This window comes from Cygnus olor, chromosome 11, assembly GCF_009769625.2.
Source record: "Cygnus olor isolate bCygOlo1 chromosome 11, bCygOlo1.pri.v2, whole genome shotgun sequence".
In the NCBI taxonomy this organism is placed as follows: domain Eukaryota; kingdom Metazoa; phylum Chordata; class Aves; order Anseriformes; family Anatidae; genus Cygnus; species Cygnus olor.
Window position 1 is genome coordinate 15,776,434 of NC_049179.1, and position 16,655 is coordinate 15,793,088.

At 47.0% G+C, this 16,655-nt stretch overlaps 1 long non-coding RNA gene across 2 annotated transcripts in view; it reads left to right on the plus strand.

The window, feature by feature from the left end:
• Nucleotides 1-13: 13 nt before the first annotated feature.
• The window catches only part of LOC121076146, a 32,102-nt gene continuing 15,460 nt past the window's right edge, over nt 14-16,655 (plus strand). Inside the window, exons 1-2 of one of the 2 annotated variants that reach the window (XR_005823357.1) lie at nt 3,617-5,260; nt 5,508-5,647. This is a non-coding gene — a long non-coding RNA (uncharacterized LOC121076146). Of the gene's footprint in view, nt 1,106-3,616; nt 5,261-5,507; nt 5,648-16,655 lie in introns of those variants that run through there. The other variant, XR_005823356.1, reaches the window with a different exon arrangement.

Sequence of the window (16,655 nt, forward strand, 5' to 3'; positions counted from 1 at the left end):
GGGGGAGCAGCAAAATGCTGACAGCTTCAAGTGGGGAGAGGGCTGATTTCTCCTCTCCCTGGGGTTATGTGGCTGAACAGGGGCTGCATCCTCGAAGGTGCCCGTGGATGGAGGAGGCTGCTCTGGAAGCAGTGGAGGAGAGGACACAGAGGACAACCAGTTCAGCTCCCTGCCTCGATGGGCCGTGTGAAGGTGTTTCAACACATCAGCTTCAAACAGCCAGCCGGAGTGTATCAAGACTTTAAAGAAAGCACAAGGTTAAGGAATATTATCAAGAACTTTTGTTTCCTGTGCGCTGGGTTGCTATCGTTTGCTTTCTGACCTTTACGATTACATACAACAAAAAAAGCCCTTGAAAAGGTGATTTCAGTCCACTTTGGGCCATGAGAAATCAAGGTGCTGTTATCTCAGTCAGTGAGATATCGGACTTAGCAGATAGCAGAAGGCACCAGGGACTGCTCCCCAGCCTGATGTCACCAAGAACAAGCTAGCTCTGCATGGTGACACTTTCCAGATCTCTGCCTTTTCCTCAGAAAATGGGAGGGGACATGGGGACAAGGCTGACTGCATCACTCAGGCTCTAGGAGAGCAGCTATGTGCTGAGAACACAGCCTGCTCGTTACACTCATTATCATCGTCCATGCCTTTCCAGACATCCCATGGATGGCCAACTACAGGGCAATTCTGCACCGCCTTGAGAGGGTTTTGTGTTCAGGCCCATGCACATAGACAGAAGAGCTCTACCAGGGAGGATGGCAGTGCCTGGGGTTGTCCTAATTGAGTGTTAATGGGTCCCAATTGGGAGACAGGCTCAGCTGGGTGACAATTACCCTAATTGAGAAGAAGCTCTGGTTGGGCCCTTGGAGGGTGCTTGTTCCTCATGGAGGAGGCTGGAAAAGGAAATAGATGTTGTTTAAAAGGGGGGAAGGTTTTAGTTATTGATTATTTTTTTCCCTGTTATGATTTAGAAATGTGCTGCAAAGCAAGTGGAAGGATTGAAAAACAAAAGATAGCCCTGTGAGGGGTGGGGAATGGGCCTGCAGTGGAGCACACAAAACTGCTTAGAAGAAATATCCTCAGCATGGAGGGAAGCTGTCCGGTGCAGGTAGGAAAAGGGGTCTTGACAGGGTTTGCTGGCAGGTGCCACCTGGTTCAGCTGCTGGCAAGGAGCAGCTGGAGATCCACCTCTGCTTCTGCTGTGCTGCTCCCACAGTGAGTGGTGCTGGCTGGGGAAACTGCAGGAGGTAGGGAAGGTGCTGTCGTAGATGCAGTTCATCAGTACGTTAGGGTGAGGATGTCTGTCTGAGCTTGGGATGGCTCTGGGACTGCTGCTGTGTGAAGCATGGGGCTCTGGGTCAGCATTGCATGGAGAAATGGGGTCAGCGGGAGAGCAGCTTCCTTCTGTGGGCTCTGAGCACGCTGGTGATGCTGGTGTGGGTGGTGGGTCTGGCTCAAAATGAGGTGGCTTCCCTCCTCCTGGAGCCTGGTTGTTACAGCTCGTGCTCATGGTAGCGATAGATGGGACCAAAGGAAATAGGGTTGGTCTTCTGCTTGTCCTTGAGTCCGTCAGAGTCAACCCTTTGCAAGTAAAAAGGAAACTGAGTCACAGAGAAGTCATGCACCAAACACAGTCCAACAAATGTAAATTTAGCCTCTTCTCTGCCAGATAAATCAAGTCTCCAGCCATGCAAGTGCATCTACTGGTGAGGCTTTGCTGTTCATTTTGCTAAAAATCCTGGTCGTTTTCCTTTGTTTGCCAAATTGATCCATGGCTCCCAACTCTGTTGAGAGCTTGTATCTTCAGTGTCCCAGCCAGAGCCCTTTCAGTCGTCCCCACCCAAAGTTTTCCTTTCCTGTGGGAGGAAGGCATGCAGCAGGCATTATACAGCCTTGCTGCGGTGCCAGGTGTGGGTAACAATCTTGTTACAGAGGATCCCCCTCTTCCTTTCTCTTTTTCTCACCAGGACCATAAAGCACTTGCAGATGTGAAGGCAGCCTCCAAGCATGGCTCACCTGCTCTCTGTAGCACTTGGTCTTGATGCAACTCCAGGGAGCTTTTTAGGAAACCCTTGTAAAAGTATCAAAGGGCTGACTGGATATTTTTGTTAGGTGGATATATTGCCTCTGATGCTCTTTTCTGGTCTGGCCTTTGTTGCACTGTTAAGGCTTTATTTTTCTAAGAGCAGCTAAGGTAGCTGGGCAGACCAAAGGCCTGCCTTGCCCAGCAGCATGCCTCTGAGGATGTAATGTCACAATCGTTTGTGCTGGCTTTGTGTGTTGGACCGGTCAGTGACAAGTCTGATCTGGATCATCTGTTGGTGTGTATAGAACCTGGTTTTACGCTTCAGTGCCTAGGAAGTCAGAGGCAACACAGATGCTTTATTATTAGAATTAGTCACCATTTTTGGAACTGGAAAAATGAGTTTTTATTAGACTCCACGCTGCTTTTTGTCATGTCTTTGAGCTATAACTGTGGCAAGAAATGTTTTGAGTCACAGCCTTAGGCTGTAAATAATAGATGCTCTGGGAAAAAAAAAGGATAAGAAGGGGGCAAGCAAGGAGTTATTCTTCTCACAGTATTCTCTCAGATGCTGTTAACCAAACAAGATGGGCCATAACCATGCTAATTGTATGTGCCTCTGCTGGTGAAAAAAGCAAAGTACAGCAGGCACATCAAGGAAACCAGCAGAGTCTCATCCCTGAGCGTGTGCTGCTGACTTATCAGCTTTTAAATTGCTGACAAATGACAAGCTCCTGTAATGATCCAGTTCAGAGAGTACCTTCCTGGAGAAACACAGGGATCCTCCTGGCAGGGTCATTTCTGGGGGTCATTAATCACTGATTTGATATTCAAAGCTGATGGCAAAGTCAAAGCAGGTCAGCATGCTAATGGTCATCAGCAGTGGCAACGACCAATTTCCACAGAATTATTGTCAGTGCAAGCAGCAATAAGCAGCTCAGAAAAGGCAATCTTTTATTTTTAAATGGAAGCCAATATGGGGTGGGCTGTATGTGCAAAATGAACCCCTGCCTGACAGGAGGCAGATTTGCTTCTAATTGGGAGAGGAGAGATGCAGCTGTAACTCCAGGGGCAAGCAGCATTTCCCAGCTGAGACCATCTGCTGTCATTTTGGACTGAGAAATTAAACAAGGTAATGCTTCTGGTTAGTGTGAGGGAGCTGGTGCTCGTTGTGGGTGAGCGTGGTGGGGGATGAGTCCATCCTCCAGGCTGGAGAGCAGTCCTTCCACCGCCTGCACCAGCAAGGATCCTGGCCAGAGCCCTGGGTGGCCCAGTTTAAAGGTGGAAAATAAAAGCTGTGAGCTCTTGAAGTTGTTGCTTGGCCCTTGTCTGGGAGCATTCTGTCCAGGAAGACTACAAAAAGTCCTTTTGTATCAGAACCACTGCTTTCTGGCAGCCCTAAAGATGCCTCAGGAACAACTAAGGCAGGCTCATGTTTTTTTCCCTTGACCCATGTGGTGGTATGGAGGTACCATCTGGTGCCCAAAGGGTGAGGTCTGCTATTTGGGCTTTTTTTTTTTTCTCCAGTTTGCTGTGGACCCTCTTGTTTGTGTCCAGTAGTTTCCTGCTCTGTTAAAGCAGCTCAGGCAGTTTTCCATGAAAATTAGTTTAAAAATATTTTGATGTTTAACTTTATTTTTTAAACACCTGGATTTCTCTCAAGTGTTTTTATTCAATCGGAAATTGAAATGAGAGAAAACTGAAGTGAGAGCACTGATGTTCCCCCATGAGAGCCTGAAGCAGTGTTGCCCTGTTATGGCTCAAAGCAGTGAGTGGGGTCTTCAGTCTGCACATATGGGTCAGGGGCTGCTATGCTGCTGGCTGTGCAAAATCAGAACCAAAAGACTGCCCTTGTCCTCTACATCTCCCCGTCTAACTCCATCCTGTTATCTCAGCTATTTTTCTTCTGGAAAGCAGAATTCCAGCATCCCATTAGGGATTACTTCTTACTCTGAATTATTGATCTAGGGTATGTGAATCTGAGACACATCTTGAAATTATTTCTCTACAAAAGCGTATGTGGTGTGAGATGAATACCTCTGGAAAGGGAGAGAGCAGGACAACAAGTGCTGCTTGCTCATGCTGAGCTTTGCCAAAGGCAGGTTTCCGTCTGGGGATGAGGCAGGAGCTTCGTCGCTCTTTGCTGCTCTGCTCCTGTGCTCGAGTGGCCTTTGGCTGCTTCAAGTTTTACTGAGGTGGACACACATGTACTAGGAATTGGACTTGAGACTGGCAATTAATTTCACATAATACCTTTGTTGTCCCTGCCTTAGACCAGATTTGAACTGGTGACCTGGAGATGAAAGTCACCATAGTCCCTTAATAGTCCCTGGAGGCAGGCAGCCAGCCTCTTTGCTGGCTGTGCTAAAAGCCACCGCCAGCCTCTTTCCCTGCCTCCCTCAAGTTTAACCCTCTCCCCACCTCCTCCAGATCTCCTTTTGTCTGCTGGGCATGATGGGGATAAAAGGAAGAGCAATGGGCTGTCTGTGGAGCCTTTTAACCCCTCGAGATGGCCTGGGGTGAGTTGTGTGAGTCCCAGGGGTCCTCTGGTTGCTGAGGGGATCGCATCAGGTGGAGATGTATTTGCTGGAATAGACATGGGACTTGATCAAGCCTGTAGCTGGAATCCATTTGAGGAGCATGAGGCCCTCTCTGGTTCCTCCCAGTGTCAGGTAATGTATATTATTTATCTGATTCTCATCCAGTCTTCAGCCTGCCCTCATAGTGCCCTGCTTTGGCCCATGGTGGCAATTGCTGTGGTCTGGTGAAGACTAAGAAGTGATGCGTGTGCTCTGGCAGCAGAAGGAGGCAGTGAGCAGTGAGGTCTGGGCTGCAGAAGACTCCCACACTGCAGTGTGAAGTATTTTATGGACTCTAATAAATTAAACCGTGTGCGCTCACTCTGCAATGCAGTAGTAATGAGCCAGCCTGAATTCTGAATTTAAAGATAACAGGAGTGAAGCACGGAGTAACATGCTCACTTTCAGAAGTCACAGGACCATCTGACAGTACAAGTGGTATGAAATGTAGGAGCCTGGCTGTCCTGGGTGGTGGGATGAGCTTCAGTCTCCTGCTCCTTTCCACAACGTACCCAAATATTCTCTCCCAATAAACCTCCTTCTGCTTTTTGTAAGTTGTCTTTGAGGAGTTCCACAGAAAACAAGGCTTATCGTCATTAGCCAAGCATTCTCTGTGTGAAGGAACACAGCTCCATGGGGAAAAAAAAGGTCTGGAAATCAGGTGAGCACTGAAAACTCCATGTGTCCCACTGCTCTCCAGAGCTGTGGCGCTCCCCTGAGGCGGGCAGGCTGCCAAATTAGTGACATGAGCTCGTTAGGGGGAACACGTTCCTGCAGGCCCCGTGCTGGGAGTGTGCAAGCAGGCGGGAGGCCGAGCGCCTGCTGTGAACCCCCAGCAGCACCCAGCTGATATGGGAACAGGGAAGGCACCCTTTCCCAATCAAATTCTTCCCCCACCTCTTTCACAGACATCCTAAGGACCTTACAGAGCCTCTTAGGAGCGTGTGGGCTCCCGGCCCTGGTGAAGCAGAAGCTGCCTGCAGGCAGAGCAACCCCCACTTGGACAGCTCAATGAAGACATCACTCATCAGGCGTCAGCCCTCTCCAGGTAACAAATCTCTTGCCCCTGCTCCGCAGGAATGTCTGCAGTCAGCGCTCACACCTGAGGCTGTCGGCCTACAAAGCCCTCCCTCCCCACGCACACGTGCCGCTTTGGGGATCTGGCCCTGTGCGGAGCCCCAGCCCAGCACCTCCCCGCTGTCAGCGGTGAGGAATGTCAGCGCAGGGCCAAAGGGATAGGAAGGGAACAAACCTCCCCTGCCAGGCAGTGAGGGTTGGCAGGCTTCAGTCCCACCCCTGGTTCATCGGTCCCTGTCCTCCCTGAGCTGCTCGGCCCTGCAAGCTCTACTCCTACCCACCAAACCTGCCTGCTCCACTGAGCCCCCATTCCTACCTGTGCCTTTTCATCTCCCCTACCATACCATAATAGTATCAATAACAAGGAACGCTTTGGCCTTGTGTTTTTTAATCCCCCCTTGGGGTCACAAAGTGGAATGGAAGAGTGAGAAAGGATTTATGTGAACGTGAAGGACGTTAGTTCAGGAGGTTGGGCCCGGTCAGTGAGTTAGTGTCCCTTGGTGTCCTGCCACCAGGAGGTGACGAGATGACAATTCAGTCATCCTGCTGTCATACAGGAGAAAAATGAAGGGGTGTTCAGCTGCAGGAGTGAGGGCTGGCCGTCCTAAGAGGGGCTGTGCCTTCCCTACCTTGTATGACAGTAGGAGGTGGGACTGGCTATGAAGGCTGGCTGAGCTGTTTGGGGGGTTAGGTCCATGTCCAGAGAAATTTGGGTAGTCTTCCACCCAGAGATGGGTCATGTTCCCTCATGTAAGAAAAGTGCAGTAATAAAGAATATATTTTGCCTTAGAAATTGTATTGAGATAAATGGGGTAACCCACGTGCTAAGCTTTTTGTCTCTTAGTACTTTGTTCACTTTGTGTGTTGTCAATGAAGGAATAAAAAAATTGTTTTTGATTGTTCTCTGCCTAGGGCACCATGCTGTGCATGGGGAATCTCCTGCCATTCCCACAATATTCTCCTGCTGGATTTCAGGTGTCCCTGGCATCCTACTTCTCTACCCAAATGTGATTCCAGAAGGGTGAGAGTGGGGTTCAGGCTGGGAGAGGTGATATCAGTTGGTAAGATTTTAGAGGAAAGAATAACCCTTCCATGCAAGGGGACATCCAGCCATGTCGCAGTGCGGGTCTTTGAAGCATGGTAATGTATTTTTGTTAGTGAGAAAAGCTGCTCCTTGCAACAACAGGAAATACTTCTGCAGCCCTTGCCATGTGTCCCAAAGTATGAATTGCCTCTAGCACATGGGGAGGGTGCTGGAAATAGCAGCATGCAGATCTTCCGGGGGGGGGGGGAAATCAATGGACACATGGTAGGCACCAGGAAAGAGGCAGTGATGGAGCCTTTCCAGGGAAAACAACCCTTCGTTAGGGGTCACGGAGCAAACACAGATGTCTTGAATTGTAAGTAGCCAGAGGAAGCAGAGCTGAGCTGTCATGTAGGATGCAGGAGAGGGTTTGCCTTGCGGGTAGCCCCGCCGGGATGCTGGTTGCAGTGAGGGGCAGTGGAGCCTGGCATGGGAAGGAGCTCTGGGGACGGCCAGGCATCCCTGCGTGGGACTGGCTGCTTGTTGTGGCACCTCAGCTGTCCAGGCTGGCTTTGTTCTGCAGCCTGGGAGCTTTCTGCTCCACAGTTGCCTCCCCATTCGCTGCCACAGTGAATGCTTGTGATTTTGGCTGGAGCTTTTGATAGACAGGGAGACTATGGCACGGGGGAAAAAAATCAACTTGGCCAAAAGCAAGTCTCATGTATTTATTGGACAGAAGAATTAAGCCTTGATCTGCCATATGCTACTGGACAGTCCCATCTATGCTCACAGCCTTAGACTTTGAGGAAAAAGGACTAAAGTAAATGAAATCCAGTGTGGGTGAGAACTGGGAGCAAGTGCTGAGAAGGGAGCAGATAGGAAATGTCCTTCCCAGGCAAACCTACATCCTATCAGGCTAGCCTCTGCCATGGGATGAATTGCTTATATTTCAGTGACTTAAATAAAAATAAAAGGAAGGCAAGACCCCACAATGATTTAATAATGAAGTCACTGTTTAATTCCTTCTGGGTGAGCAGTCAGGAAGCAGCACCGTGATGGGGTGTATAAGAAAATGGCGGTAGTCCTCCTCCCTCCTGTGCTGGCTGCCCAGCTTTGTCACCAGCTCTCAATTCACATTGCTTGCATCCTTTTTAGTGACTGAAAAAGAAAGGAAAATGAAACTTTAAAAAATAATATATATATAAAGCTGAGAGATATTATAAGGGCATCATCCTTTTGTTAAGCGTGCACTTGGAGAGCTCTCAGGAAGGTTTCTTTCTGAAGCTGAGATTGACTGAATTTCTGGAAAGGGAACAGGGATCAGGGCTGCAAAGAGAAATGCTGTGCAACGAGATGTGGAGCAGCTCAGCTTACTGCAATGAAGAGGGACCTGGATGCTGACCTCACTCAGGCTGCAGGCAGTTGCAGGAGGAATAAAAAGTAATCTGGGCTTATTGCCATGAATAATACGATGTCTTTACATCCTGACCTAATTGTATTAATTCTTCATGGCAAATATCATATGGAAGTGGCTGATTAGTACCTAGCAATGAGACTGGTATTGGCCATCTGGTGCTCCTGGCTCAGAGGAAAAAAAAAAAAAAGAGATGAAATAAAACTGAAAAACATTATAAGAGTCTTTCAAATAATGAATTAGCCAGATTCATTAAATTCCAGTTCAAATTTGTCTCTACTGCCACTCGTTTATGGGCAGGGCATGAGGCAGTTGCATGACTGTATCTAGGAGGAAAGTGGCCCCTCCAAGCTTAACACGTGCAGTGAATTACGGTTATTTTGCAAGTAAGAGACTCCATGAGAAACAATGGAGTCAGCTCTGTCTTATCTGACTTACTGTCAGTTTGCCTTTGTTCTGGGTTAATACCCCACCTTCAGTTCCGGAGCCTCCTTATGCTGGGAGTGCAGCTCATTTACAGGCGAGATTAATTAGTCAACAGCTTTTCCATCCGTCAATTAAAGCAAGCAGGGAAACTGAGGTACAGGGATCTTGCATATGTCTTATCTGAGCTTGGTCTGGCAAGGCAGTTGTGTAAATCCTTCCCTTTAAACCCTTCACACCTGGCAGCTGAGAGGCAAAAATCTGCCTGTGGTTTTGCTCCGTATTTCCCCCCTTAGTCCTAGGAAAAGGTGATGCCTGAGAATGGCATTCTATTGAAATGAGGATTTCTGCAGCTTCTCTTGGGGTTTGACAGCAAAGATCTTGCATGAGGTCTACAGAGACTGAGGGTCCTCTTCTGAGGCAGGCAAATTTGATTTCAAATTTTAGGATATTGGGACTTCTGCTGAAGAATATATATATGTATATATATATATATATATATATATATATATATATTTTTTTTTTTTTTCTTATCGTTGGAAGAAGCCAGGAAGAGACCAGTTTGGTCTGGAAAACAGGGTGGGAGGCTTGATCTGAGTACAAGAGAGCTCCAGAGGGATGACAAAGTGGCTGGGTTCCTTGGATGGGTGGGGAGAGCAGTCAGGAAACCCGGATTTGAGTCAGTGGCTTCCCTCGCTGTGAGGGTTGGCCAGAGGTGACCTGAGTTGTTCATCAGCCAGATGTCCTTGCTGGACTGGCTGCTTGTGAAAGACCTGGGTGTGCCCAAAGAGCTCTGCAGAGCCTCCTCTTGGAAGGTTTTGGACAAAAATAGTTTGATTTTTAAGTTTTATTTTTGATTACCAGTCTCTTTCCTGTGCTGCACCTGCGTATGCTGAAAACATATGTGGTGGTGGCAAATTTGTTTGGCTGGTAGGCCACTGGAATGGGCATGGAAATGGGATGAGGTCCACTTGACTGAGGCTGTAGAGACTGGGTCTGTATGCTTGCAGGATTCTCCCCAGAGTTTGGCTAACCCAAACTAAGTCTCTGAAGTCAAGGAATCTTGAAGGCAGCATCAAGGATGGCAAAAAGTGCTTGATAAATTTTTCAAGCAAATGAATCTGAGTTGTTACCCAGGGAGAGGTCAGAGCTTCGCTAGCACACTTTATGCTGCACAATGTACAGCCAAGTACTCGTGTTTTTGACTGGTCAAACCCCACATGCCCTGTGTTTGGGATGCTGTAACATCTGTGCAGTGTCTGCAAACTCGGTGCCACTGTTGTGATGCTGCTCCTTCAGCGAGGTGAAGGTCAGCACATAACATTGTCTTTCTGATGTTCCTCCGTGCTGCTTGTTCCTTCTCCTCTGCTCCTTAGCTTCTTGCTGCCCCTCTGTTTTGACATGAGGTCCTTGATGGGCTCGGTCCCTTACGGGGTTTCCTGCTCTGGTGTGCTGACCCATGGCAAGCTCTTCCCCTGGGCATGGAGATGCTCTTCCAAGCCTGTATCTCCAGCTGTGTCCCCAGCTTTGTCCTCTTCCCATATTTCCCCATTCCTCCTCTCTTACCCAACTACACCTCTTCACATTTCTCCTTTTGTACTCCATTCTCCTCTTCTGTCTCCTTTTTTTCATCTCCCCATGCCTTCCTCTTTGTGTCAGTACCCCTCATGTGTCCTGCCACTCCAGTCCCCACAACTGCTGCCCTCATTTAACTACACGGGAACATCAGTGCCTCATCCTCCCTGAGTGGCTGCAGTTTTGGGGTGCCATGGGCTGCCCGGATGCTGTGGGCACGGAGCAGAAAGGCGCAGCTGCCTGCCGATGGAGAGCAGCACCAGGAACGAGCAGGAGAGCCTTGCTCTAGGGTAGGAGGAGCTGAGTGTCTTCGTCTTTATGCCTGGTTTACTACGTGCCTAATAAACTCTGGGTTTGCTTTTAATTTAAGCCTGCTTTTTCTCCCCCCCCCCCCCCCCAATAATTGATGATCAACAACATAACCCAGCCTGGTTGCTCGACAGAGCAGCACTGCGCTATAACCATGGCCACCTGAGCAGGCTCCTTATTAAGTGTGCTTGCTGGGTAAACAAATAGGGGCGAGCCTGCTGTGGAGTAATATATTCCCCAAACACTCCAGAGTTGCCAAAGTATGTGTGTTCAGAGCCACAAGAGCCATTTGTTGCTGGCCTTACTGACAGATACTCCTGATTGTCCATGCCTTTTTCTGAAGGAGGTGGGAGAGCAGCAAGGGTTTTCCTTTCTTCTTTGGGTTTCTGAATAAATGAGCTGTAGATATTTACGGTTATTGCGAGAAGCTCCAGATTTGTGGTGATGAAGGGGTAGCCAGGCTCCCAGGACATAGCCAGCACCTTACATCTCCCATTTCAGCCAATGCTGGAGGAACCAATCTGATGATGAAGGATGAAGGCTTAGGAGCTGTCAAGGCTGGGACCATGTTCCCAGTGCTGCTCCACGTTGCCTGGATGGGGCCTTTCCCTGGATTATACTTCATTTAGGATTATAACATTGCCCTTTGGTCTCTTACTGTAGATATTAAGCTGGTTTGGGTGAAGCATTTTGTGGCTGCGGTTGCGCTGGTGACCCATGCGTGCCTCTCCTTGGACTGTAGGATTTGTTCTCCCTGTAGGATTTGTTCTCTCCAAGGCCACGGGGCAGCCCTGGCAATCTTGCTGCTGAGTGCTGAGAGGCAGCTGTCGGGCTGCGGGCAGCTGGAGCGGGCCTTTCCCCTGTCTTTCACTTGAAGAAGCAAGCAGCCATCGGGCGCTGCCCACTTCTGATCGCTCACAAAATCTGTCTGCGTTTTGAACCAGTGACCTCCAGGTCAAAGGCTCCGTGCCCTGCTTGGTCCCCAGAGAATAAAGCCTACTGTTGTCTGCAAACCACAGGTACAGCCTTGCTGAGGCCTGGCTTTCAGTGGCTGTTTGCTTTTGGAGCCGAGCAAGCAGCTCCTGAGTGTCACCTCATTGTCACACTTTGGCTTTTATACTAGATTTTCATTTTCTAAAGCTAACAAAGTGGAACCAGAAAGCCACGCACCTCACGATGCTCCAGCTCCTTCATCCTTTACCTTCTTTCCAAATTGTCAAGGCTTGGGTAAAGCTCTACTTGGTGGTGGATCTGATCAGCCCACCATCTCCTGGAGCCTCTCTTGGACATCATCTCACTAAATGTGTGCCACCAGCCTTCCCAACCCCCTGCCAACCCATTGATCAGCTCTATATGTCAGCCTGTGAATTTATGTTCTGGGGAAGTATCTGTGATAACATGGGCACAGCAGGATGCTCTAATGGGGCCAAACTTGTATGTTATACCTTTTTTTTTGGATGGGTGGCATGATGTGTAATGAGCAGTGAGGTGTTGTCTCTGCACTGCTTTTTCTGTAACCGTCCCCGCTAAGGGCAGACTTCTTTTTCTGGGATCATTCCATTTGCTGGAGAATTGGCTCTCCCTTTATTTCTCTTATGGGGTCCTGATGTCCATTATTAATCTAAAATAAAGGGCTTGAAAGAATGCTTTCGCCAGATGATTATGGGAAACCTAAAATGTACTGAGCACTGATTCATCAGGGCAAGATAAGATGTGATCCTTTTATGACTGTGGTATGTGGGATGACTGATTGCTTTATGAAGATCATGTGATTAATATGAAAGGTAAATTATAATTAATAATGACATTCCATGGGGTGGGAAGGGGGAATTCAGCCAGATGCCTTTCCCACCCTGTCCCCATCTGAAACAACACATCTGTGGCAATAGAGCAACAGTGTTAAAGTATGCCTGGCATGGCACAGTGAATCTCAAACACACACCGAAAAAAAAAAAAGCAAGAAAATAAATAAATAAAAAGCAAACCACCCACAGGCTTCCATTGACTAAAAATTTAGGAGAAAGATAATCAGCAAGTGACATCAGCTGCAGCTGACGGCACCGTGCAAATATGCATAATTATGCAAGCAATTTGCTTAGCATTGATGGTATCAGCTATGAGGTAAAAAGATCCTGGTGCACTGTGGGAAGGTCCATGCAAATCACAACAGGGCCAGTGCTCGCTAACTTGATTTAAAGCTTCACTGAACTACAGGTAGTCCCTGCAACTGCTTGGCCTCTGGGAATTAGCATGGTTTCTGCTACCTGCATTTTCCATGCATTTGCTACAGCTGTGACCGTGACAGGCTAACTCCCACTTCCAAGGATAAGCATCCTATGCAAATATGTGCTTGCATTTATTTGCTTGAAAAAAAACACAGACCTGAACCCCCTGTACCTACCCTGATATATGTTTATTCATTTGTTCCTACGTTAGCAGGACCCAAATGTATTGTTTTCAAAATATTCTTGCCTCTCTCCAGCAGTTTTACTGCTACCAAATATGTTCTGTGCCCCAGCTCAGCAGTAGGTAGTTATTTAAAACAATACATTTCTCTTATGTGCAGCGCCTTCTCAGAGGTCTTGGCTCGTTCAGGCTTTAACTAGGATTTTGCATGCAAATTTAATGTGTCATTATGGCATACTTAGGAATAATTAATATAAAAGGGTAACTTGTAAATTAGAACTAGGGACAGATTTGTGAACTCAACCCCAACAGTGTTTTCCCTTGAAATGCTGGAGCTGATGACAGGTTTGATGTGAGAGTGTCAAGTGACATTTACTAGCCAGGAGTATTTATATTTTGGATGTGTGTGGTTGGAGATTTTTTTTTTCCCTCACTTTTTTCTGTTCCCAAATTTTGCAGCTGTGCTTTGATTTACATGAAGCGGACAAAGTTGTGAGTTTACAGCATTCCAGTTCCTTCCCTCATTAGGAACCCAGAAAGGCAATTCCAACAGTCCCTCGGGAAAGGGGCTGCAACACTCTGAGTACAATACGAAGGCAGCTGAACCTATCTCATGAAATCTTGGCCAAAATATGGAGAATATGGAAATACCTGGTATGGCAAAAGGCTTTCTCTGTTAAACATGTCAAAGAAGGTTGCAAATACTTTAGGGGTGCAAAAATCAAGTTCTTTCACTAGCTGACTCTTAACTGCACTACCCGTCTGAAAGCACAATGTAAAAAATTCAGGGGTGGGGGTGGAAATTGGGAAGCTGCAAATTCTCTCTTAAGAGCTTGGATCAGATCGAAGCCCTCTTGTTTCAGGATGCAAGCTGGCTTGTTACAGAGGATTTGGGGAAGAAACTCCCTTGGAACAGCTGGAGCCGATCCCCATCGGAGTCAGGATGCAGGGCCAGGTGGTCAGGTCTGGTTTGATAATTACATATATATATATATGTTTATTATTTAAATGAAAATACACTTTTGTTTGGGGGGAAAAAAGAATTGTTCCCAACTCTGCTGCGAACAAACATAATGAAAATGTAGTCTTTATTCTGAGAAGTTCACTGCCTGAGAGTGACTCTCATATCACTGGCACATCAAACAAGGAACAGATCAAGAAGGGAAGGAGTCAGCTCTTTTTTGGCTTTCAGAGTACAGCAGAAATACAGAGAAAAATAGTTGGTAGTTGATATATTGACCTGTTTTCATTATAACTTCAGTGTTTCTTTCATCTGAAAGAGAAGATATGATACGTCTTGATTAAATGAAATGTCATCTGAGTGTTGAATTAATTACGTGGAACGTGGGCAAGGAATTGGTATCGTATTAATTTGGCTGCTTTGGAGAAAACATCAATAGGCTGTTTGTGAATGATAACTTTATACTCTCATCTTCCACGAAGGGATCTCTGAGCTCTTGGCCAACGATGATGTATTAAGCTTGGTAGAGGCACCAAAGTATTAAAATCTCCCTTTTGTAAGGGCTAGAATAGCACTAAGAAAGCTTTAAGGCTTTTCCTCTGCAGTTCAAAGGCAATGGGAGTTTGATACACAGAGTTGTGTCGGACTGGACCCTAAACAAGCCATTAAAGCCTTTCTGTTGCCTCTGTGCTACTAACTGGGTTGTACAGGACTGTCAGAAGACCTGCTAAGAGCAGACCAGGTTTCCATGGTTTTTAGTGCTGGAGTTTTTAAATGAGTACGAAGTTGTGTCCCTGCTGGTGGCTCATTAAGAGCCAGCCACAGCTGGGCTTTGGCAAAGATCAAGATCATTTTACAAGCCCAAGTTGATTCACAAGTGAGTTGTCACATAATGTTCTCTGGGGAAAGTCAATTATAACTCGGTAGGTTTTGATATGAAAATGCTTTTGGCAGACATGTTCTTTTTAATATGCTCACACATGCTAAAGCAATACCGAAGGTAAGGTGACCGGAAAGGTGAACTCAAGGCGGTGTCTGTTTGAGCGGGGTCATGTTTTGTTTCAGATGTGCTCAAAGCAAATTTGAGGCTGTTCCCTGTACTTGCCACCACATTTAATGGGTCATTTAGGGCTTGAGAAGGGGCTGACTCTGAGACCCAGAACTTTGTAGAAGTGCTCGAAACCTGCCTTTTTGAAAGACCCCATGGGCAGAGATACAATGATTGATCTCCCCGCGACATTGCAGCCCTGATTTGGGTTTTACTAGGGGCAAGGCAGGATAATGGGGCAGGTTCACTGCCTGCTCAACCCTTCACCTTCTCATAAAGATGGCTAGGGCAGATTCTGTTATGAGTCTAAGCACTGAGCCCTCCCCAGCCAGGTAGCGCGTATAAATAGCAGGAATCATTACTGGCAATCGTTGCGTGAGATTTTATAGTGCAGACGTAGTTTTATGGTTATTTATTTTTATGGTTCATTGGATCAAGGCCCCCATTTACTTCATAGCTCTCCAATGTCAACAATTATCAGGCAGCTGCTAATTGGGGCTGGATCAGAATCAGCAGCCTATTGCTGATAATCTCCATGGGTGACATTTCTGACACCACTGAAATTGATGGCAACAAGCCCAACGGTGCTGAGAAAGCCAGAAAGTTATCCCATTCCCCCACGTCCATCTTGAATGACAGGTCTGCAGGACTCGCAACGAATCTTGATTTTGGTCCTGATAAAAGCTAACGAAGCGTGGAGGAACATCATTAAGTCATAAGCAGTTTTTGCATTAGTGGCTGGATGCAAGGAGGGGGATCAGTGTTTTTTTTTTTTTTTTTTTGAGTAAGGCAGTGTTCTGGAGAATTTGGCCCTTGGATGATGAGGAGGAGAGAAAAAAAATAAGGGAGGAAGAAAGAATAATGGCGTAATAATAAGAAATGGGAAAAAATATTAATGTTTTTGACAATTTTCTTAGATTTCATATCCCTACAAAAGTAGCAAGGAGTTGAAAACAAACTGTAGTCTTGGCCATGCTTTTCCAGGAAACAAAAATAAAGAAGACATCAGACACAACTTTTGATCTCAAATTATTTTGTAGACTTTAAATTCCTTTTTTCTGTACATTTCCCATGGGACAAAATATTCAAAATGGTGCTCCAGGCCCACACTCATAGTGGCAGCACCGGACACGTGCTAACGTCACCCTGGCTGTCCCCGCTGCCACCTGTTTGCTTGTCACCCCGTGACAGCTGCAGCGTGGGAGGGCAGGGGCTTGCATCTTCTGCAGGCTCTGGTGGCAGATCCCGGCAGTGCCTCTGAGCTCTGCAAACAATTGACATATGTGCGCCGAGAAGGGCTTAAAAATGTGCATTCGATGGATTATTTTTAGTTTTTTTTTTTTTTTAGGATATGAAACTTGTTTTGTGGTGGTTTTCTATCTTAGAAACCACTAAATCTTTTGCAATCTGCTCGTGCACCATGAGGGGAGGTTGCAAACTCCCCAGAACTGCTTCTCCCAGCCCTATATATCACCTTCCTTTTGATTGCTCTGTCATTTTAAGACTTTGGATAATAGGCCATTCTTCTCAGAATCGCTATTATATTTTATTAATAGGGTGGGGGGTGGGATTTATTGTCACAAACTCTGAAAGATTTGCCATCGGAGCGCTCGCAGCTCTCGTAAAGGGCAATTCATTTAGCTGCCTCGTTTGATGGATGAAGACTGATCTTTTCCTTCTTACTTTTCTAGGTGTTTGCAGCATTGGCAACCCACGGGGTCCCCTTCGAGGCTGGTGGCACCACCAGCTGGTCTCCTCTCTCGGTGATGGAGGCTGGGGTTGCTGCTGGTGGCTGGAGCCCAGCTTGGAGCTTTCCCCT